Genomic DNA, 24,699 nt, shown 5'->3' on the forward strand with positions numbered 1-24,699 from the left:
GTGAGAATGTTTTTAATACAAATTCAGATTTCAGTCTGATCAAGCTCTGGCCTAGTTAACATTTGGGAATGAAGTCAGCATGAGTGTGCAACTATAGCTGTAGCCAAAGAAGGAGAAAAGACCTTGCTGTTGACAGTCCTCTATCTGCCTGCCTTCTCTCCTTAAAGCAGCTATAGTTCTGAACTAGACAAGCAACCTTACATTTTGCATCCAGCTGACAAATGCTACCTCTAGGTGCTTCATGCACCATAGCTAACTCTCTAATTGCTTATCACATTTCCCAACCAGAAAAAAATGTTCTCACACTTCAGTATGTCTTCTGCAGCATGTTAGTTCCCTGTTTTGCCTTTCCAACTACCTCCTGCCTTTTATCAATCAGCAATTGCTTTGACAGGTCATAAGTACTGTTCTGAAAAGATGACCAGATGATATGAAAGCTACTTCAGCATCTGGCTCTGTGATCTTAATCAATCCTGTTCTCAGATACTGTTCTGTTAAGCAGCAGGATATAGCACAGTCCCAGAAAGAGCAGCTTCAGCAGCCTCTGAAGGCAAATCCATGGGCCCCACCCCAGAGGTAATAAACCTGAAAGTCTGTGGGAGGGGCCAAGCAATTTGTCTTTCATAAACCCTCCACTTGACTCTAGTGCCCACCAAAGTTTGAAAACTACTGATTTAGTGGAACAAAGACAGTGTGAGCTCTAGTCAGAAAAGCAAGCTTTACATCCTTGCTTTGTTACTAACTTTGTAACCTTTGGCAAGTTACTTACTTTCTATAATCCTTGGTTTCTTCAGCTGTTAAATGGTACCTGGCTCATAGGATGGTTGTGAAAATAACGAATCTATATCGGTATGCATATAGTGGTTGTTAAATATCATTTCTCTTTCCCTCCTATTTCTGTCACAGGTCCCTGATTATTGCAAGAGTCATACCATTTAGAGATTAGGAATTCCAAAGGTAAGGACTCCTAATCCCCAAGGACACTTTAAACTAAAAATGAAATATAATGTCCAGAATAGGTAACTACAGGTAGAGCTTGCCTACAGCTAGAGAAGTTGGGGGATAAATAGGGAGTGGCGACCAATGGGTCCAGGATATCTTTCTTAGGGTAATGGAAATGTTCTAAAATTAATTGTCATGATGGTTGCACAACTTTTGCCTAAGAACCATCATTGAATCATTAAGTTGGTGAATTGTATGGTACGTAAATTATTTCTCAAAGCAGTTTCAAAAATTAAGTCTCAACCCGCAGTCTAGGAGGGGTAAGAGATTTTTCAGAATTGGGAACAGAAATGGCAAAGGCACAGAAAAAAGACTTGAGAACTAAAAAGACAATGGTCAGAGGACTTTGTAACCTATAAAACAGTACCCAAATGCAAGTTGTTAATTTTGTTAAATTCAGTATATTGATTTTTGCACATATGCTCGTCCCCTTCCTCAGAAAAATAATAGTCATACAAGGGCCCTTAAATTTTAGCTGGCCCAACTTCAGAAATCCCACATGCCCACAGAAGTCTTCCCAGACTTTGAAAACATTAACATATAGATTTTAGTTCTATAGGGATTTTCTGATTTTCTCTCCCTACCTTATAACAGGATTTTCTAGTGTGATTCTATGAAAATAAGACTTTAAATAAAATAAGGAGTTCAGTTGTCTTGCCCAGCCAGCTCCCAGCATCACTATTTTGTTCACTCTCCTTGTTCTAAGCCATTTAGCTTCATTTTGTTCCCAGGTCTTATCCCAGACCTGCATCTGACCCTTTGCTTCTTTTCCTATCACCAGATTACCACCCTGCCCATCCCACTTTTCTACAATGACTTCCTTCACCTTCCTCAATTAGCTACAAGGTCACTTTCTCTGTAATTAATCTACTTCTACTTCTACCCCTCCCCCCTCCCCCCTGGGGCTGATGCTCTGTCTATTACACCATAATGGTTGGTGATGTACAGTGCTGGGGACTAGCGTGACACAAGGGAGACCCCTAGGGTGCAAAATGTAAAGAGGCTCTGACCCTTGGATGGAGGAAGTGCTAGCGTAGGGTGGAACTTAAAAAGAAGTCTTCTTTACGTGTTTGCTCTAGACTCCTTCCTTGCCTCACCCCAGTCCCAGCCCTGGTAATTGTCAACAGGAGAAGCAGAGGACAGTACAGCTAATGGCATCAACCTCAGAGCAGTAGCTACATTTAGTCTGGTGGCTTGGCTTGTATTTAGACTGGTGGCCAAGGATGGCAGGTTTGACTCTCCTCAGGGTAATGGACTGAGGTGCTAATTGGTGTTGGAGGCTAAATGAGATTGCAGATTTAGCAGGTTAGTTTTTGCTCAGAGTTCAAATGGTATGTTGCTGAAAAGTTACTTTGGTATCTGGAAGCAACCTCTCCCCAGATCATTAGGAGAGAAAATTAGTTCAAATCTGCTTCATAATGAAATTACAGCTGTTTCTGGTGGCAAAGAGGCCTAAGGCTTTGAGTGATGGAACCTAGTGTTTCAGAAATATTTTTAGTCACAGACTGAGAAAGCTAAAAAAAGGAGGCGATTCCCCAGGAACACACACACATACACACACAAGTAGAATTTTGAGTATAATTTACTCAGGCCTGACATAGCCCCAGTTTTCATCCTGGTGGCCAGGGGAGGTGGTGGGGGTGAGGACAGCTTCTGAGGAGAGCACCTATTGCCAGCACAATGGAAGTGTTAAATCTCTTTTTAAGGAATATGGGCCATCTCTGCGCGCACAGAGGGCCCCGGGGGGCATGGTGGTTGCCAAGGCAATATCTTCAAAGGCACCCATCCAGATGTCCCCACCCATATTTTAGGATCCTAGGTTTTTATCACCAAGGCCCTGACATTTTCCTACCGGTCCTGCCTTGGCTGACCAGTGTAAACAGCTACTGAGCTCTGAGCCTCTAACAACTAGGTCTTCAGCCTGCTGCTCAAATGTGCCTGCACTTCTACTGCAAAAGATCAGTGTAAGGCCAACTGGCCCGAGGCAGGGGAACACAATCAGATTCACAGGTTGCATCAGACCGAAACTCTCCGGACCACCCAGTTCCAGAAACTGCCCTGGAGACATTCCGGACCACCCAGTTCCGGGAACTGACCTGGGGACTTCGAACCCAGCCCAACCTTCCCCCCTTTCGAGGCGCGGGACTAACGGTCCCCCAGGATACCTGAAAAGACCACCAAATAAGGAATACCCTGCACCCTCCCAGATTCACCACACCCCTTTCCCTTCTTCCCCTATAAAATCTTGCCCAACCCTCGCCCGGGCGCGACTTCTCTGGCCCCTTTCTCTCGGACCAGTGAACCTCGCCCGGGAGCGCTCCCTAATAAAGCTCACTTGAAGCTTTCCTCTGTTTCGCGGTGCCGTCTGTTAAGATCCGACCTTACAATCAGGACCTCTTTGTAAGCTACCAGAGGTTCTCTGACTCTCACACTTAACCATTAACTGCTTGCTAACAATAGCATGTCACAACTTAGCAGCAACCAGCCAACTCCGGCCTTTGTAGACACTGGTCCCCCATATTTTCTGAAAGGCCTGAAACATGGCTCCTGCCACGGCTTTCTCCGCCACCAGGACATTTTCACAGGCCACCACCAGTGAAACCTTTAGCAACTGAGGCACCATCTTGTGCCACATCCCATTCCCCAACCAGGACAGCATCTTCTTCCTCTGCTGGGCAGTAAGTGAGCCATTCCAAATCTCTGTCTGACCACCTATTTTCTTGGACCACTCTTGGTACCAGTGGTGCTAATCTGGGTCCTCTAAGAAGCAGATGCCAAGATGGGATTAAACACATGAAGATTAGGGGTAATGACTGTGAGAGGAAAGAGGGGGCTGGAAAAACTTGGGAGAGACCCCAGACTGCAATACAGACCTGGCTCTGAGTGAAGGAGAGGGAGAAGGAAGATTGGGCAGAAGCACGCTAGACTACTGTGCAGACTAAGAAAGGTTCAGCCAAGCTGCTGGGAGTCCTCAAGTTAAAGTTAACAATAAGAAGAGCCTCATTTCTCCTAGGAATGGACCTGCCTTAGTATTCCAGTGACATGGAGTATTCCAACTGGCTGGCCGTAGCCTGTGGGAAGCACAGTCGGGGAGCAAATGCAGCACAGTAGCTCAGGCTCTTGGTCAGGTCTGTTCCTTGTGGGTGGAGTTCTTTGAGGCATTTCTCCTGGCCACCACATATGGAGAGTGAAGTGTTGAAATCTCTAACTAAAATTGTTGAATTATCTATTTTTCCTTTCAGTTATCTCCCTTTTTGCTACATGAATGTTGGGGCTCTTTTGTTAAGTACATGTAAATTTATGAGTGGTCATATATATATAGATATATATAAAGGATATACCTATCCTTTTCCATTATGAAATGTCCCTATTTATCTCTAGGAATATTCTATGCCCTAAAGCCTGTTTTGTCTGACATTAATAAGCCACTCCAGCTCTCTTATGATCACTGTTTGCATGGTATATCATTTTCCATCTTTTAGTTTTAACTTCTTTGTGTCTGTGAATCTAAAGTGTGTGTCTTGTGAACAGTATATAGTTGGATCTTGCTTCTTTATATAGCCTGACAATCTGTAGTAGATCTAACAGTATAATATAATAAGTCTGCTAGTAACATCTTCTCTCAGTTTTTGCTTGTCTGGTAATATCTTTATTTCAGTTTCTTTTTCAAAGAATGGTTTTACTGGATATAGAATTCTTGGTTAAGAGGATGGTATTTTTTCCCCAGCCCTTTTTTTTTTTAACATCTTTATTGGAGTATAATTGCTTTTCAATGGTGTGTTAGTTTCTGCTTTATAACAAAGTGAATCAGTTATACATATACTTATGTCCCCATATCTCTTCCCTCTTGTGTGTCCCTCCCACCCTCCCTATCCCACCCCTCCAGGTGGTCACAAAGCACCGAGCTGATCTCCCTGTGCTATGCGGCTGCTTCCCACTAGCTATCTATTTTACGTTTGATAGTGTACATATGTCCATGCCACTCTCTCACTTCGTCCCAGTTTACCCTTCCTCCTCCCCGTATCCTCAAGTCCGTTCTCTACGTCTTCCCCAGCCCTTTTAATAAGTCATTCCACTGTCTTTCTGGCCTTCAGTATTTCTAGTGAGAAGTTAGAAGTTAGTTAGTTAATTGTTTTCCCCCTATATATGATGAGTCATTTTCTCTCACTGCTTTCAAGATTTTTCTCTTTGTCCCTGGCTTTCAGAAATTTGCCTCTTATGTCTAGGTGTGGTTTTCTTTTAGTTTATCCTATTCAAATTTCATTGAGCTTTTGGATGTGTAAGTTAAAGTTTTTCATTAAATTTGGGACGTTTTCAGCCATTATTTCTTGGAATATTTTTTCTACTCCTTTCTCTCTCCCCATTTTGGGACTCCCATTACATTTAAGTTGGAATGCTTGACTCCAAGGTTTCTAAGACCCTGTTTATTTTTCTTCAATCCTCTTTTTTTCTCTGTTCTTTGGAGTGGATAATTTCTATTAGTCTATCCTCAGATTCACTGATTATTTCTTCTGTCATCTCAAATCTGCTGCTGGGACCATCTAGTGAATTTTTCATTTGAGTTATTATACTTTTCAAATCTAGAATTTCCATTTCGTTCCTTTTTATACTGTTTCCTTATTGAGATTTGCTTTGTGTTGATTCATTGTTAGCATTTCTAAAATTATTTGAACATATTTATAATAGCTGCTTTGGAGTGTTTCCCTGCTAAAGCTAAAAGCTGGGCCCACTCATAGTTTCTTCTAACTGCTTTTTTCTCTGTATATGGGTAGAACATTTCTGGGTTTTTTTGCGTATCTAGTAGTTTTTGATTAAAAAAAAATGGACATTTTAGATAATATATTGTAGCTACTCTGAGTTTCATTTTATATTTTTGAGAGTTGTTGGAGTTTTGGTTTTTTTGTTTAATAACATGCCTAGATTTAAACTGCAGAATCTATCTCCCTGATGTGCAGCCACTGATGCCTCTGCTGTTTTATTTTTGTTTGTTAATTTGTTATGTTTGCTTAAACTGGCTCCCTAGTGATTTCCTCTGTGACTGCATAGCTTACTGGTCAGTCAATGCTTTGGGCAGAGGTTGTACTCAAACATCTTGAGCCAATTAGGCTCCTACCCTCTGCTGACTGATATGTGTGTGGACTGGGGAATGCATTCAAAGTTTCAGCCTGTGCTCAAGTGTCCCTCATCTTTTACGTTTTGCTGGTCTCTCCAAGGTCTCTTGGATCTTCTCTAACCATGTGTAGTGTCTCAGTCAGCCAAGGATGTATGAGGAGCTTATCTCAGCTATTCTATGCGTGTCTCATTTCCAGAATTACCCTGTTAAATTTCTGGCTGCTTCACCACTTGCTCTGAACCTGAACGTCATCTTGAAGCTGGCAGAGCTGCGTGAAGCATTTCCCTTGTGCCCAACTAAGTCCACTGCTTATTGCTGGCAAGGCTGTGGGACTGTGGCCACTACACTGAATGGCGCCTGACTCCTCTTGCAGAAGTGAGATTCTCTTGCAAAACTGAAAACTATCGAGCGAAATAAAACACAGCAACATAAATTTCCAGGCTCTGATATTTTCATTAGTGAGTTATACCAAACATTCAAAGGAGAGTTAATACCAAGATTTCACAGGCTCTACCAGAGAGAAGAAAAACGATGGAACACTAAGCAACTCATTTTATGAGACCAGCAGAACTTTAACACCAAAACCTGACAACACGTTACAAGAATGGAAAATTAAAGGTTAGTCTCTCTTATAAGCGTAATATGTAAAAATCCTGAACGTAAACCACAATTTTAAATCCATCAATACATAAAAAGGACAATCCATCACAAACAAGTTTTGTTTAGTTAAAAAAATGTATTAGTTTAATATTGGAAAAATCTATACCTTCAATATTCTACATCTGGCTCAAAAATGACATGCAACAAACAGGGTAACTTTATTTTTTTTAAATAATTTTTGTTGGAGTATAGTTAATTTACAACATTGTGTTAGTTTCTTCTGTACAGCCAAGTGAATCAGTTATACATATACCTACGTCTACTCTTTTTTAGATTCTTTTCCCATATAAGTCATTACAGAGTATTGAGTAGAGTTCCCTGTGCTATACAGTAAGTTCTTATTAGTTGTTTATTTTATATATAGTAGTTTGTATATGTCAGTCCCAATCTCCCAATTTATCCCTCCCACCCCCTTTCTCCCTTGATAACCATAAGTTAGTTTTCTACATCTGTGACTCTATTTCTGTTTTGTAAATAAGTTCACTTGTACCATTTTTTTAGATTCTACATGTAAGCCATATCATATGATATTTGTCTTTCTCTGTCTGACTTACTTCATTCAGTAAGGGTATCTTTATATATGGATAAATCCTGTGATAAATAAGAAGGTGTAGGGTCCTTCATTACCTATCACTATGAAATGAACTCTTTCTTGAACACCCTACAGCAGTGTTTCCCAAAATATGTGCATTGGAACAGTAGTTCTGGGAGGAACAAAGGTATTGGGAACAAATAAGTTTGGAAAAACCTGTGTAATACCCTCTGTTCCCACTTGTGCAGTAGCATATTAAACACCCTGAGAAATACTGCAGTGAAGAAACTTATTTATGTTTGTTTAAACCAGTGTTTTACCAAAGTTACCAAAGCACAGAATCCTTTTTTTTCCTGTATGCCTATTACTAAGGGGCAGAGCTAGTATTTTGTGGAGCTCACCCTAAGAAATGCTCGTCTATAGTAACCAAGGGTCCATACAGCAAATTATCTCCTACCAGGAACCAAACAGTATTTTGCTAGCTTGGAAGAGGTCCTAAGAGACCTATTTACATTGAGAAAGATATTTATTGACTTCAGCTTTCTATTAGCTCAATATCTCATGTTCAATATTCAGTTATTAATAATTTATTATAATTGTTTTCTCACTTAAGTTATAGATGTTTAGTGTATAAAAATCAAGCAACGCAGAAAAGTTTTATATAGAATGTTAAATTTCTCCTTAATCCCCTCCTTTAGAGATTATCATTATTAGCAGTTTAGTGTTATTATTCAGTATTTAAAACTCATATTTTTTGCAAAGTTTTTTACAATAATTGCTCACTAGGAGAGGATTTGGTCAGTTTTTGCTATCTAATGAAAATGCACACATTAATACCATTAAAACCTCTAAGCTTTCAAATAAATATGAAAATATCAGAGTTTAAAAAAAATATATGCAGAAGATGAACATTAAAAGTTAAATACAAAAGGGAAGATAAAAGAAGGAAAAAACCCTAGGAAAAGAAAGATGATGACTGTGACATCTGATTAACTTGAAGCAAGAAATGGAACACACCAAAGATGGGAAACAAAGGGATAATTTATTTATTTCTGGATACACAAAACACTTACCTTTTGAATGCTCTGACAGTTTCATAAAAAACAGTTTTCACTATGGCTATTACAAATCAAGGCATACTTACACAGGAAAATATTCACAGGCATGAAATTACTGTTTACGCCAACAAGAGAAAATGGATAAAAGACATCAGTAGTTGACAGTTATGGTTGATGGGGAGGAGGTGTCTCGCATTCACAATAATCCAGGATTTGGAATGAAATGAAGGTCAACAGAGGAGGGACTCCAAGTAAGTGTCATCCTGTTGACACCTGAAGCACCACTGTCACCAAGGGAAACAACTAGGCATTCAACTAGTCCCCTTTCCATTGGTGGCGTTTCTAGGGATCCAGTGGGAATTGAAATGACAAGAAAAAGGGTTTTGTAAACAAGGCCATAGTAATTATCATACTGGATCAGTCTTATGGGTCATTTAATTCATGACAACATCTGACAATGGTGTCCAGGGCTATTTTGTGGAAGCATCTCATTTTCCTCTATGCTGACTTCAGACGTTTCAGGTCCAGTTCCAACAATTATTTTCTTTTAACGGCTCAGGCTGAAATGTCAGAGTGTTTATATACTATTCTTCCAACTCTCAGATCAGTTTCATTTCCTCCTGTGGTTCTTTCTCCAGCTTTAATGTATCTTTCCTCCAGTGTGGACACAGAACTGCATACTGTATTCTGAATGTGAACTCTTCTGTTTCCTCTACAATGCCATTCCTAATGACCCCACATTTTTGCTGCTCTTTGAGGCTGAAGAACCAGTCTGGACCAGCATGTTCAATGAACAAGATGATTGTCTCTGACCACCCCCCTTTCCTTGGTTTAGATGATAGTCAATCCTTCTTTAGGTTTGGTGGAAACAGCAAGTCAGGAGTCCTTGCCCACGGTCTGGTATTATCAATAATGAGCTATGTGACCTTGTAAGTTATTTAATTTATTCATGTACTAAATGAAAGGATTGACTTTTAGGTGCCTTAAGTTCCCTCCCAGCTCTGAATTTATGTAATTATGCTATTGTAGCTTATCTGCCATTTTTCTCTACATTCTTACACCTCATAGGAACTTTTAGCACTATATTTCTATCTTGGCATTTCATTTACCGCAGTTGGTTAGTGTCAACTACAGATGTAAATATTTTACCTTAAAATCTCAAATCTTAATGTAACATACACTTCTCCATCAGTGTGTAAGTAACCATCTCCATTGTGCTTTTTAAAACCCCAACCCTTTATTTCCTAGCTGTAAATTACAACCCTAATGGCCATCGTCAAAAAAATCTACAAACAATAAATGCTGGAGAGGGTGGGAGAAAAGAGAACCCTGCTACACTGTTGGTGGGAATGTAAATTGGTACAGCCACTATGGAGAACAGAATGGAGGTTCCTTGAAAAACTAAAAATAGAGCTAGCATATGATCCAGCAATCCCACTCCTGGGCATATATCTGGAGAAAACCATAATTCAAAAAGATACATACACCCCAATGTTCATTGCAGCACTATTTACAATAGCCAGAACATGGAAGCAATCTAAATGTCCATCAACAGAGGAATGGATAAAGAAGATGTGATACATACATGCAATGGAATATTACTCAGGCATAAAAAAGAATGAAATAATGCCTTTTGCAGCGACATGGATGGACATAGAGATTGTCATACTGAGTGAAGTAAGTCACACAGAGAAAGGCAAATATCTGATATCGCTTATATGTGGAATCTAGAAAAAATGGTACAAATGAACTTATTTACAGAACAGAAATAGAGTCACAGATATAAAAAACAATCATGGTTACCAAGGGGAAAAGGGGGGGAAATAAACTGAGAGATTGGGATTGACATATACACATTACTATATATAAAATAGATAACTAATAAGGACCTACTGTATAGCACAGGGAACTCTACTCAATACTCTGTAATGACCTATATGGGAAAAGAATCTAAAAAAGAGTGGATGTAATGTATAACTGTATATGTAATGTATAACTGAGTCACTTTGCTGTACAGCAGAAACTAACACAACAGTGTAAATCAACTATACTCCAATAAGTTTTTTTTAAAATTCACAACTCTATCCACTCATTCACTTATACATTCTTTCATTTTTTAAAAAATATTAAGTTCCTATTAATGTGCCAGTAAGACAGATATCATTCCTATTCCTACTGCGCTTACAATGTAGAAAGACAGGTACTTGAACATTCCAAGACAATAAAATGTAATCCTAGGGAAAGTACTAGGGAATATTTAGCAGAGACATATAACCAAGTCCCAAAGCAACCTCAGTTTTTTAAAATGACTTCACTATTTGAAACTATGAATGTTTAAATAAATTACATCTGCAGTTCTCCTTTATTTAAGATAAAGTACCTTAAGTAGTAACATTTAGAAATTCTCCTTTCCCTAAAAAAGTAGCTACATTCAGGCACCTCCATATCAATAACACCTTACAACCCAGGGGAGTGTTTTCCAAATGGCTTTATATTTCCGAGTAGCTTCTTTTCTTTTATGTGTTAGTTGATAAACAACCCGGCATTTTCTGCAAGTATTGTGGAAAAGTAGCCTGACATAGGTGAAATGAATCAAATCCAATATACTTTATCCATTGTTTACAGAAATGTTTTGTCTGTATTCCACATGGGATGCCCCACAAATCAGTGTAATGCATTTGCTACAAAGGAACATAATTGGCCAACACACACAATAGTCTTTCGTGTATTTAAGAGCGTAAAGCTTCACTGTTGTTGTTATTGTTGAATATTTTTAATCTTAAATTTAATGGTTTTGACTTTTATTATTTCTCCATTATATACATAATATAGAACTATAGTCATATTAGAAACTCGTAAATGAGTAAAAAAGAAAACAATCACCCTTAAAGTTCTAGTCAGATATAACTCCCATGAACAGTTTAGAGTATAACCTCCTAGATGTTTTTTCCCCTTTCCTTTCTTTCCTTTCTTTAATGGACTTCAACTGCACAAATTTGAAATAATCATAACCCTTACTTTGTAACACATTCTCATCATTGACCCTCTTTATTATTTATTAATAAGCTAATAAACATTTACCACCCTATGCAAGATCTAGAATACTGACAATAAATTACAAGTTATTGTCAATATTCTAGATGTTTTCCTATGTGGTATGTGTGTGTGCATATATATATGTAACTTTTTAAAAAGTGGTCCTTTTCAGCCAAGATCTCATTAGCCAAGTACCCACAGTTAAGAGATTGCACTAAAAAGCAAAGATTGTCCTAACATACATTTACCAATGAACCAATATAGTCACATGATATATTGTGAACTTTCAACGCCATCAATATGCATTTACATCATTTTAAGTACTGAACAGTATTCCATTGCATAAATTTGTTATAATTTGTTTAATGGTCCTCTTTTTTAACATTTAGATATTCTGCTTTTTTAATTAGGTAAGAATGTGAAAACATCCTTAAATATGCTTCTTGAGCCATCTATCTGATTATTTCCTCTTGTTGGATCAAAGGGTATGCACGTTTTTAAGGCCTTTGATGCGTCCTACTAAATTGCTTTTAAAATTTAAACTGATTTAGGTTCCTGTGACCTCACTAGAGAAGCAGAAGCTCCTGATGCCAGAAGACCTCAGGCAGCTGGACGTTGGTGGAGTAAGTACAACAGTCAGACCTGAGGTTAGGTAGGGCACTGACAAAGTCTGCTATGCTTTAGGAAGGAATCATATACAGAGCATTTAATCTGTGATATTTTAGCATATTTCTAGGTTATGTGTGCAACAGCACAGTAAAACCCACGATGGAAAAAAAGCCACAGAAACAAAATTTAGTGTGGCCAGAGGTACAAGTTTCTATCAGAAAAGACAAATTATATGATGAAGAATGTGGAAATCATTTTTAAAAATAAAAAGTATAACTGTTCAATCCTATCCAATTTTTATGTATCTGTAACCCTTAGGACAACTTGAAATGCCCAATATGTAAACCTTCAGGTAGATGAAGACCTAGAAAAAATATTTTTGAACTGTTACATGCTTCTATATATACATGTAACAAACACATATTTAAATACTTTTCTAACCTGAATTTGGTAATTTAGGAATATTCCCACCTCAGTCCAGTCCTCCTGCTTACCATTTATTTTAGGTTTTAGAAATGGTAAAAAAATTGTAAAATAGTGTATATATATATATATATATATATATATATATATATATATATATATATATATATATATATATATATATATATATATATATATATACTATTGTATTCAGGAAAAACACATACTCCCTTTTTGGCCAACTGCATCATTGGCGAAGTTCTGCCGCTTTTCATGTGCTTTAAAGGCGAGTCCAATGTATCTCTTGAAAACTGTTTCCTGCAACTCTGCCTTGCTTTCAAATCCTTTTCGTTGCCTTACCTCAATATATTTTTGGACGATAGTTATCATTTATAACTCTGCAGGTTTGTGAATTGCAGTGCCCCTCGGCTCCATTTTTCAACTCACTTTTTTGGGAGCTGGCCGCAAAACAGCAGGATTGCTTCAGGCCCTATTCTGGTTCCAGGGAACAAGCTGAGCCTTTGGTTAATTATTCCTGATTGGAAATTAGAGTGACATGTGCCTGTCCAAACACCTAGAGCTTGTCTCTCATTGGTTCCCCCTCTTCCCGTCCATCCTCGGAAAAATTGCAAACTGTACAAAACAGGAGGTTACAGGTGCTGATTCTCCAAGTGGGGAGCTTGTTAAGAAAGAGGCTGGAGGGGTGAACCCAACTACCAGGATATGAGGAGATGACGTGTCTTTTCCAAACTCTTTCCGATCAAAGGGTGTACTATCTTCTAGGTGTCACAGGCATGTTTTAGCTGTAGGAAGAGTTCCCTGCATGTAAGGAGAACAGGGATTTTTCCAAATCAGTGTCTCCCCGAACCCCACACTGGGAAATTTTTAAGCTACGGGTACATGTTTGTTCATTAAGGGCCTTGGGCAGTAGTCAGATTCCGAGCTTTAGATGATTGAAGTCTTCACGGTCAGAAGCGCTCACCATCGACCTCCTTTAGGTTACATTTTATCTGTCATTGATAGATGATGTCGATAAAAATATCTATTCTTTTTCAGATTATTTCCCCTTATAGGTTATTACAAAATATTGAGTGTAGTTCCCTGTGTTATACAGTAGTTCCTTGTTGATGATGTATTTTATACATAGCAGTGTGTATGTGTTAATCCCAAACTCTTAATTTATCCCTCCTCCCGCGTTTCCCCTTTGGTAATAATAAGTTATAAGATTTTATACTCAGAAATGGGGGAGCTGAAAGAGAGGTATCATTTTCAATGGAAAAGCATTCAAAACAAGATTGAACCTTCAGCCAAGATTATTAGACGTACATCCTTGGAAAGAAATCACTTCATTTCTCTAATATTGACCTGACAAATAAGACAAACCTTTTCACTGAACTTGCTTATAATAAAGTGATGGAAATATCCAAGGGAAGTGTTAGAAACATCTTATTTTACCCGAGCCTTATACACTGCTCTATGTTAATTACAGTTTGGCCCACACATCTGTTCATTGAAGTTACAATGTTCTCAATTTCCGATACTGATCCTCCAGAGTGGGCCCCAACAAGGGTCCCCCTGCCCAGTGTCATTGGAGCCAACAGATCGAGATTGAGTTTGGTTCAGAAGCAAAGGAAACTTTATATTTTGATCAGAGAATGGAGAGGTAAGAGCGAGCGCTCCCCCGCGGGCTGTGGGCCGGGCTGTTGTGTAGGGATCCCGTCAGCGTCAGCAGGTGGGAGGGGGCGGAGCTCTCGAGGGCCGGGTTGGCTGGAGCTCCGGCTCTATGTCGCGGAGTCTGAACGGGGCCCCGCGAGCTGAGGTGTCGGCCCAGCCATTTTGCACTAGGAAATCGGGTCTGCAGTGCCGGGTGTGAGGCCTCTGCCTGCGGAACCCTAGGAGCAAGTGAAATTAGACAAAGCACAAAGGAAAAAAAGGTTAGACTTTATTTTATTGCCCAGATTCTATTTTTATCTCCCAGGAATTTTTAATGGGCTTTGCCAGTGACAAAACCCTCCTCTGCCTTTTGTCCCGTTCCTCATTCTTGGGGCGCTGAGGGTGCAGACCCCTCTTCTGTAAATGCTTCGTGCTAAGTTGGGAGTCCTCATACCCGGTGGGGAGGGGCAGAACTTCTCCCCAGCAGCCTCCAGGTGAGGTTGATTGTCCCTAGGCCTCCTGCCTCACTGCTCGTCCGCCTGAGCGCCAGCATTGGAAGTGTTATAGATTCCAATGACCTTTAAGGGTCCAGGAAAGAGATGCGCAGAGACGCTGTGGAGGCCGGTTTTACCCCGCCCCACATTTGTTCGGCCACCTTAGGCTGACCGTTTCTGCCAGCCTAGATGCTCTGACCAGTAGTCTGCGCTTTCTTCAATTAGGCCCCTGAGTTAACGTACAAACAGCACCAGGTGTCAGGGCCCTGCCCGCTCAGCTCCCAGACAGTCCAGGCCCGGTGCTGATCCAAGACCATGACAGCCACTGAGTCAACGGCCTTTTGAAGTAGCCAGGAGTCCAGCCGGTCTCACTGGCCGCCGTCACCGCGGTGGCTGTTGGCTTTTCTATGGTGACAGCGTGATATACGGTTCCCCTGCCAAGCTTATTAGCTCCCCTCTGGGTGCAGTAAGTCCTGCAAGCAGTAGTCTGCTTTTTTGGGGTACACACTTGTTTTCTGAGAGAAGCTCCAGGTCAAGTGATGTTCACACGAGTCGTCATGGTGCCCTGTTGCCCCCGGTTATCTCTCTGGATGTTGGAGTTGGAGGGCCTCCTCACTCGAGGTCGGTGTGCCCACGGAGCGAACCCTGCAACTTCAGGGCATGGTTGGTGATTAGGATCACTACGTGGGGTCCTTTTCCCTCAGGAGGGAGCTGGCCTTTTGGGCTGCTGATTTCCAGGTTTTTAGATACCGCCAGTATCTTGGCCAGATGTGGCAGTGGGCCAAGCCCCTTGGTGACCGTAGTTTATCCTACCTGGATGGCATTCTTGCGTTGTTCCATTTCAAGTGGTCCCAGTTTTTGCACTAATTCTCCAATGGCGATTCACCTTTCACCGGGAATGTAAAGGTCAAAGGGTTTAGCTAAATTAGGGAGTTCCAGGGCAAGGGTCTGAATTGACTGCTCTTTCCATTCTTGAAAGGCCACTTCTGGATTCTATTCAAAAGGATCATCATCTTTTCCTTTTCAGTGTTTCATATAGAGGCCCAGCTAGTAGACTGTAGTTAGGGATCCAGATGCAGCAAACCCCGGCCTCCCCAGGAACCCCTAAGCTAGTTTTAGAAAGGGGTAAGGCTGCAAATGGCTTCTTCCCTTTCCTGGGATGGGCTTCTCTGACCTTCTGTGAGAATGAAGCCCAGGCAGGTCACCTTAGTCTGTGATATTTGAGCGTTTGTCTTGGACAACTTCTATCCTTTATTGGCTTGGTAGTTCAGAGACCTCCTTAGTAGGGCTGGCGATCAGAATGTCGTCTGCGTATTGAAGGAGGGTTCACTTCTCCAGAGGTAGATCTTTTAGGTCTTTAGCTAAAGTTTCCACAAAGATGGTGGGGGAATTTTTGAACCCTTGTGGTAGGACGGCCCAGCTGGATTCTTTCTGTTGCATGTTGAGTCCTGCCAGTCAAAAGCTAAAGTTTCTTGTGACTCTGGGACTAATGGAATACAGAAGAAGGCATCTTTTAAGTCTAATACAGAATACCAGGTGCTGGTTGATAGTAGAATGACAAGCTTTGTGTAGGAATTAGGAACTACTGGATGTATATCCTTGGTGGCTTCACTGACTGTCCTGACACCCTTTACCAGGTACCCAGCAGCCCACGGGGCTCTCGTGGTCAGGCCCCCCCCCGGGATATGGAGCTCACCTGGGCTGGCACCCAGCAGCCCACGGGGCTCTCATGGGCAGGCCCCTCCCAGGATATGGAGCTCACCTGGGCAGGTACCCCGGCAGGGCTGGGCACACAGGAACCGTGCACATAGCCCTCATTGCAGAGCACCGCCAGCTCACCTGTCGCTCAGAGCTGACCCAGAGCACCTCAGAGCAGGACTTGAACTAACAAACAGCAGCTCCGACAGGTCTGTGACCCTGGGCTTCACTCTGGGCGGCCTCACTCCACCTGGTCTTCCAGAGGCTTCCACTACAGCCGCAGCACCAGGCCTCTGTCTCTACCCACCACCCCTCCTCTCCCTGACTCCTAGGTTCCTCCCATTAGGAGTGGGTCTTCTTGAAGTTGTCTCCCACTCATAGACCAAATAAAATGATTAGAAAACAAGCCAGAGCTGCAGCCCCTTGTCTATCCTGACTCTCAAAACCCTACACTTGTTCCTTCGACCTGGCCGGTGCAGCAAGGCCCATTTTCTGCAACTGTGAGCCCCTGAGGGGCGAGGATTGGCTGACCTGGGCAGCCTGACCCGGCCGGCCAGCCCTCCCCAGGTGTGCCTGGGTTGAGATCAATATAAACACCGCTCCAGGCAGCAAAAGCCCCTGCAGCTGTGTCTGACGCCATTTTCTCTGCCCTGTCAGCAGTCTCGGGGCTGGGCTGGTGGGAGGGAGTAGGGCCAATGGCTTTGTGGGTGGCCCGGTGTGAATGGGGCTCTGCTGGACTTTCTGCAGGAGTTGCCAGTCTGCTACTTGCTAAAGAAGACTATGTGTCACCCGTACCTGCTGTTGGAATTTCTCCCTGGGCAGAGGTGAGGAATGAAAAAAGCAGTGGGGGCCGGGACAGGAGGGGTATCTCAGGCAGGGAAATGGAAAGCTTCCAGAAGTGCGCCCAGGGCCAGGACCATCCTGGTTGGCCTGCAGGCACCAAGTCGGCCTGCGTGCTGTCGCCGGTGTGGCTCCACGGCCCTTCCTCTAGGCTTTCAAGTCCTTGCACACATTCAGGTGTTTTACCTGGGAAGGGTGGGAACAGTTCAGCAGCAGCTGGCCTGGGTTCAGCTCACGTTTACTCACAGACGCCTCAGCACGGTCCGCCAGCTTTGTAATGAGGACGCTCCTTGCGGGTGGGCTGCTGGCTGCATGGGAGAGGATTCCCCACCTCTGACCAACTTCAGAATTGTTTACCACTGGAGCAAGTGCCCTGATAGGGTTTTTCTCTGTATAACTGGTGGGTTCTGTGGTTTTTTTTCTTTTTTTGTTTCAAGGTAAGTTTTTTTATTGTTTTTTTTTTTTTTTTTTTTGCGGTACGCAGGCCTCTCACTGTTGTGGCCTCTCCCGTTGCAGAGCACAGGCTCCGGACGCGCAGGCTCAGCGGCCATGGCTCACGGGCCCAGCCACTCCGCAGCATGTGGGATCTTCCCGGACCGGGGCACGAACCCGTGACCCCTGCATCAGCAGGCGGACTGTCAACCACTGCGCTACAAGGGAAGCCCTCAAGGTAGGATTTATTCCTTTTTTTTGTATTTGTAGATATAAGCATAGAAATAATTCATTCATATAAATACGTCTATGGGAAGGGAAGAACTTTTTCTTTCTTTTTAAAAAAATTTTTTATATTATTTATTTTTTATACAGCAGTTTCTTATTAGTTATCTTTTATACATATTAATGTATATATGTTAATCCCAGGCTCCCAGTTCATCCCACCCCCCCCCCCAGCCACTTTCCCCCCTTGGTGTCCATACGTTTTTTCTCTACATCTGTGTCTCTATTTCTGCCCTGCAAACCTGTTCATCTGCACCATTTTTCTAGGTTCCACACACATGCGTTAATATATGATATTTTTCTCTTTCTGAATTACTTCACTCTGTATGACAGTCTCCAGATCCATACACGTCTCTACAAATGACCCAATTTTGCTCCTTTTTATGGCTGAGTAATATTCTATTGTATATATGTACCACAACTTCTTTATCCATTCGTCTGTCGATGGGCATTTAGGTTACTTCCGTGACCTGGCTACTGTGAATAGTGCTGCAATGAATATTGTGGTGAATGTGTCTTTTTGAATTATGGTGTTCTCTGGGTATATGCGGGATTGCTGGGTCATATGGTAATTCTATTTTTAGTTTTTTAAGGAACCTCCATACTGTTCTCCATAGTGAATGTATCACTTTACATTCCCAACAACAGTGCAAGAGGGTTCCCTTTTCTCCACACCCTCTCCAGCATTTGTTGTTTGTAGATTTTCTGGTGATGCCCATTCTAACTGGTGTGAGGTGATACCTCATTGTAGTTTTGATTTGCATTTCTCTAATAATTAATGATGTTGAGCAGCTTTTCATGTGCTTCTTGGCCATCTGTATGTCTTCTTTGGAGAAATGTCTATTAAGGTCTTCTGCCCATTTTTGGATTGGATTTTTATTTTTTTAATACTGAGCTGCATGAGCTGTTTATATATTTTGGAGATTAATTCTTTGTCCATTGATTCATTTGCAAATATTTTCTCCCATTCTGAGGGTTGCCTTTTCATCTTATCTTTTCCTTTGCTGTGCAAAAGCTTTTAAGTTTCATTAGGTCCCATTTGTTTATTTTTGTTTTTATTTCCATTACTCTAGGAGGTGGATCAAAAAATATCTTGCTGTGATTTATGTCAAAGAGTGCTCTTCCTATGTTTTCCTCTAAGAGTTTTTTAGTGCCCCATCTTAAATTTAGGTCTCGAATCCATTTTGAGTTTATTTTTGTGTATGGTGTTAGGAAGTGTTCTAATTTCATTCTTTTACATGTAGCTGTCCAGTTTTCCCAGCACCACTTATTGAAGAGACTGTCTTTTCTCCATTGTATATCCTTGCCTCTTTTATCATAGATTAGCTGACCATAAGTACATGGGTTTCTCTCTGGGATTTCTATCTTGTTCCATTGATCTATATTTCTGTTTTTGTGCCAGTACCATATTGTCTTGATTACTGTAGCTTTGTAGTATACTCTGAAGTCAGGGAGTCTGATTCCTCCAGCTCTGCTTTTTTCCCCCAAGACTGCTTTGGTTATTTGGGGTCTTTTGTGTCTCCATACAAATTTTAAGATTTTTTGTTCTAGTTCTGTAAAAAATGCCATTGGTAATTTGACAGGGATTGCATTGAATCTGTAGCTCGCTTTGGGTAGTATAGTCATTTTCACAATATTGATTCTTCCAATCCAAGAACATGGTATATCTCTCCATCTGTTTGTACCATCTTTAATTTCTTTCATCAGTGTCGTATAGTTTTCTGCATACAGGTCTTTTGTCTCCCTAGGTAGGTTTATTCCAAGGTATTTTATTCTTTTTGTTGCAGTGGTAAATGGGAGTGTTTCCTTAATTTCTCTTTCAGATTTTTCATCATTAGTATATAGGAATACAATAGATTTCGGTGCATTAATTTTGTATCCTGCAACTTTACCAAATTCATTGATTAGCTCTAGTAGTTTTCTGGTAGCATCTTTAGGATTCTCTATGTATAGTATCATGTCATCTGCAAACAGTGACAGTTTTACTTCTTCTTTTCCAATTTGTATTTCTTTTTCTTCTCTGATTGCCACGGCTAGGACTTCCAAAACTATCTTGAATAATAGAGGTGAGAGTGGACATTCTTGTCTTGTTCCTAATCTTAGAGGAAATGCTTTCAGTTTTTCATCATTGAGAATAATGTTGACTGTGGGTTTGTCGTATATGGCCTTTATTATGTTGAGGTAGGTTCCCTCTGTGCCCACTTTCTGAAGAGTTTTTATCATAAATGGGTGTTGAATTTTGTCAAAAGCTTTTTCTGCGTCTATTGAGATGATCTTCTTGTTTTTCTTCTTCAATTTTTTAATTTGGTGTATCACACTGAATGATTTGCATATATTGAAGAATCCTTGCATCCCTGGGATAAATCCCACTTGATCATGGTGTATGATCCTTTTAATGTGTTGTTGGATTCTGTTTGCTAGTATTTTGTTGAGGATTTTTGCATCTATATTCATGAGTGATATGGTCCGTAATTTTCTTTTTTTGTAGTATCTTTGTCTGGTTTTGGTATCAGGGTGATGGTGGCCTCACAGAATGAGTTTGGGAGTGTTCCTTCCTCTGCACTTGTTTGGAAGAGTTTGAGAAGGATGGGTGTTAGCTCTTCTCTAAATGTTTGATAGAATTCACCTGTGAAGCCATCTGGTCCAGGACTTTTGTTTGTTGGAATATTTTTAATCACAGTTTCCATTTCATTACTTGTGATTGGTCTGTTCATATTTTCTATTTCTTCCTGGTTCAGTCTTGGAAGGTTATACCTTTCTAGGAATTTGTCCATTTCTTCCAGGTTGTCCATTTGATTGGCATAGAGTTGCTTGTAGTAGTTTCTTAGGATGCTTTGTATTTCTGTGTTGTCTGTTGTAACGTCTCCTTTTTCATTTTTAACTTTATTGATTTGAGTCCTCTCCCTCTTTTTCTTGATGAGTCTGGCTAATGGTTTATCAATTTTGTTTATCTTCTCAAAGAAGTAGCTTTTAGTTTTATTGACCTTTGCTATTGTTTTCTTTGTTTCTATTTCATTTATTTCTGCTCTGATTTTTATGATTTCTTTCCTTCTCCTAACTTTGGGGTTTGTTTTCTTCTTTTTTCTCTAGTTCCTTTAGGTGTAAGGTTAGACTGTTTATTTGAGATTTTTGTTGTTTCTTGAGGTAGGCTTGTAGAGCTATAAACTTCCCTCTTAGAACTGCATTTGCTGCATCCCATAGGTTTTGGATTGTCATGTTTTCATTGTCATTTGTCTCTAGGTATTTTTTGATTTCCTCTTTGATTTCTTCAGTGATCTCTTGGTTATTTAGTAACCTATTGTTTAGCCTCCATGTGTTTGTGTTTTTTACTTTTTTCCCCTGTAATTAATTTCTAATATCATAGCGTTGTTTTCAGAAAAGATGCTTGATATGTTTTCAATTTTCTTAAATTTACTGAGGCTTCATTTGTGAGCCAAGATGTGATCTATACTGGAGAATGTTCTGTGCACACGTGAGAAGAAATGTAATCTGCTATTTTTGGATGGAATGTCCTATAAATATCAATTAACTCTATCTGGTCTGTTGTGTCTTTTAAAGCTTCTGTTTCCTTATTTCATTTTGGATGATCCGTCCATTGGTGTAAGTGAGGTGTTAAATTCCCCCTCTATTATTGTGTTACTGACTATTTCTTCTTTTATAGCTGTTAACAGTTGCCTTATGTATTGAGGTGCTCCTATGTTGGGTGCATATATATTTATAATTGTTATATCTTCTTGGATTGATCCCTTGATCATTATGTAGTATCCTTCCTTGTATATTGTAACATTCTTTATTTTTAAGTATTTTATCTGATATGGGTATTGCTACACCAGCTTTCTTTTGATTTCAATTTGCATGGAATATCTTTTTCCATCCCCTCACTTTCAGTCTGTATGTGTCCCTACGTCTGAAGTAGGTTTCTTGTAGACAGCATATATATGGGTCTTGTTTTTGTATCCATTCAGCAAGCCTGTGTCTTTTGTTTGGAGTATGTAATCCATTCACGTTTAAGGTAATATCTATATGTATGTTCCTATTACCATTTTCTTAATTGTTATGGGTTTGTTTTTGTAGGTCCTTTTCCACTCTTATGTTTCCCACTTAGAGAAGTTCTTTTAGCATTTGTTGTAGAGCTGGTTTGGTGGTGCTGAACTCTCTTAGCTTTTGCTTGTCTGTAAAACTTTTGATTTCTCCATCAAATCTGAATGAGATCCTTGCTGGGTAGAGTACTCTTGGTGTAGGTTCTTCCCTTTCATCACTTTAAATATATCATGCCACTCCCTACTGGCTTGTAGAGTTTCTGCTGAGAAATCAGCTGTTCCCTTGTCTTTTATTTGTCGTTTTACCCTTGTTGCTTTCAATAATTTTTCATTGTCTTTAAACTTTGTCAATTTGATTATTATGTGTCTCAGCATGTCTCTCCTTGGGCTTATCATGCCTCGGTCTCTCTGTGCTTCCTGGACATTGGTGGCTATTTCCTTTCCCATGTTACAGAAGTTTTCGAAAATAATCTCTTCAAATATTTCCTCTGTTCCTTTCTCTCTCTCTTCTCTTTCTGGGACCCCTATAATGTGAATGTTGTTGCGTTTAATGTAGTCCAGAGGTCTCTTAGGCTGTCTTCATTTCTTTTCATTCTATTTTCTTTTTTCTGTTCCATGGGAGTGAATTCCACCATTCTGTCTCCAGGTCACTTATCCGTTCTTCTGCCTCAGTTATTCTGCTATTGATTCCATCTAGTGTATTTTTCATTTCACTTATTGTATTGTTCATCTCTGTTTGCTTGTTCTTTAATTCTTCTAGGTGTTCCTTTTCTAATCCTTCTAGGTGTTTGTTAAACATTTCTTGCATCATCTCGATCTTTGCCCTCATTCTTTTTCCAAGGCCCTGGATCATTGTCACTATCATTGTTCTGAATTCTGAAAGGTTTCCCTCCTTTGAATTTTTCGGTCGATTTTAAACCCCAGGATTTTTTTGAGTGCAGGTGTCATTTACAGGCCTGCAAATATTGTTAATATTAAGTGACCAGTAGCACTGGGTTAAATTGCTATTGTGGGAAACGACCGCAAAGTGGCAGCATTTCTCCATTTCCAAATCTGGTTACTAGGGCAGTAGACCTTTCCTTGACGTAGTGTTTCTAGGTTGTAAATTAGGATGGAATGTGCCAGGAAGAACCCCCCTAAGTTTATGTCTCAGTACTTCTTGTATGTTCTTTTTTTTTTTTTTTTTTTTTTTTTTTTGCGGTACGCGGGCCTCTCACTGTTGTGGCCTCTCCCGTTGTGGAGCACAGGCTCCGGACACGCAGGCTCAGCGGCCATGGCTCACGGGCCCAGCCGCTCCGCGGCATGTGAGATCTTCCCGGACCGGGGCACGAACCCACGTCCCCTGCATCGGCAGGTGGACTCTGAACCACTGCGCCACCAGGGAAGCCCTTGTATGTTCTTTTAATTTATCTTTTCTAATCAGGGTAATGATTAGAATATCATTTGTTCTAAGTGTACAAAATCTGCTTCATTTGTACATTATATATATCTATTCATGTACAGATCCTCTTCTCATGTAAATTAATACAGAGTGTTCAGTAGCCCTGCCTTCATATATGGTCGGTCTTTTTGATATATGTATTTAATATGTATAGGTATAGCTATGGTAACCCTAATCTTAATTTATCCATCCTACCACCTTTCATTTTAGATAACCACAGTTTGTTTTCTAAGTCTGTGAGTGTCTTCTCTGTGGAAATAAGTTCATTTGTGTCAGTTGTTATATAACACCTATAAGTGATATCGTAAGGTATTTGTCTTGCTTTCCGACTTACCTCGTGTTCTGTGATTATCTCTAGCATCATCTATGGTGCTGCACAGAGCCGTGTTTCCTTGTTTTCCACGGCTGATATTCCACTGTGCACATGGACCACTCCTTCTTTGTCCACTCATCTGCTGATGGCCATTTTGGTCGCTTCCATGTCTTGGCTTTTGTGCATATTGCTGCAGTGCACCTTTGCCAGCCTGTGTCTTCTCGACTCTGGTCTTCGTATGTGAAAATCCCAGCAGTGGGCCTGCTGGATTGAATGGTACCTCAATTTTTACTTTGAAACGCAGTTCCTATCTGTTCTCATTATTAGCTCTTACCACTTTACATCTCACCAGCAGCTACAGGGTACACAGTTCTCTAAAACCTCTTCTGGATTTATTGTTTGTATTTTTTGCTGATGGTCATTCTGACTGGTGTGAGCTGATACCTTTTCATGGTTAGATTTGCATATGTCTAATAATTTCTTATATTGAGCTTTTAGCCATTTTCTTTTCTTCTTTTTTTTTTTAAAGAGTGAGTACAGCTTACATATTCAAATGGTTTCTTGACGTATGTGCCTTATTTTGAATTATTTTGGCCATTATGTCCCTCAACACATTTTCTTGGCAGGTCTCATTTATAGCCCTGCAGTCCTTGAGAATATGAAGTGACCTTTAGCACAGGTTTTACAGCTGATGTTGCCTCAAATGGCCCCAGGGTGCACCACTTCTACATTCCCAACTCTGGTTCCTAGGGAAACAGTACCTTTCTATAAGTAGTGTTCCTTGGTTGCAAATTAGAGTGGAATGTGCCAGGAAAAACCCCCATAAGTTTATGTCTCATTACTTCTTGTTGGTTTTCTTAATTTGATTTTTATTTGTTATCACAGCAAATTTGATTACAACGTTTTGTTTGTTCTAGGTGTGCAAGATGTGGTTCTTTTACACCCATACATATATCTATTCATCTTTGGATCCATTTCCCATGTGGGTTAAGACAGAATGTTGAGTAGTCTTCTCTTGGTATTCCATAGGACTTTGGTGCTTACATATTTCACATGTGTTGGTATATCTC

General features: G+C 40.5%; 1 long non-coding RNA gene across 1 annotated transcript in view; it reads left to right on the forward strand.

Moving 5' to 3' along the window:
- Positions 1-24,699, forward strand: part of LOC132597134 (uncharacterized) — a 50,833-nt gene that overhangs the window by 3,829 nt on the left and 22,305 nt on the right. Inside the window, exons 2-7 of the long non-coding RNA XR_009563544.1 lie at positions 907-957; positions 6,312-6,733; positions 11,953-12,024; positions 13,923-14,096; positions 17,026-17,102; positions 17,635-17,788. This is a non-coding gene — a long non-coding RNA (uncharacterized lncRNA). The remainder of the gene's footprint in view (positions 1-906; positions 958-6,311; positions 6,734-11,952; positions 12,025-13,922; positions 14,097-17,025; positions 17,103-17,634; positions 17,789-24,699) is intronic.

This window comes from Globicephala melas, chromosome 1 (genome assembly GCF_963455315.2).
Source record: "Globicephala melas chromosome 1, mGloMel1.2, whole genome shotgun sequence".
Lineage (NCBI taxonomy): Eukaryota > Metazoa > Chordata > Mammalia > Artiodactyla > Delphinidae > Globicephala > Globicephala melas.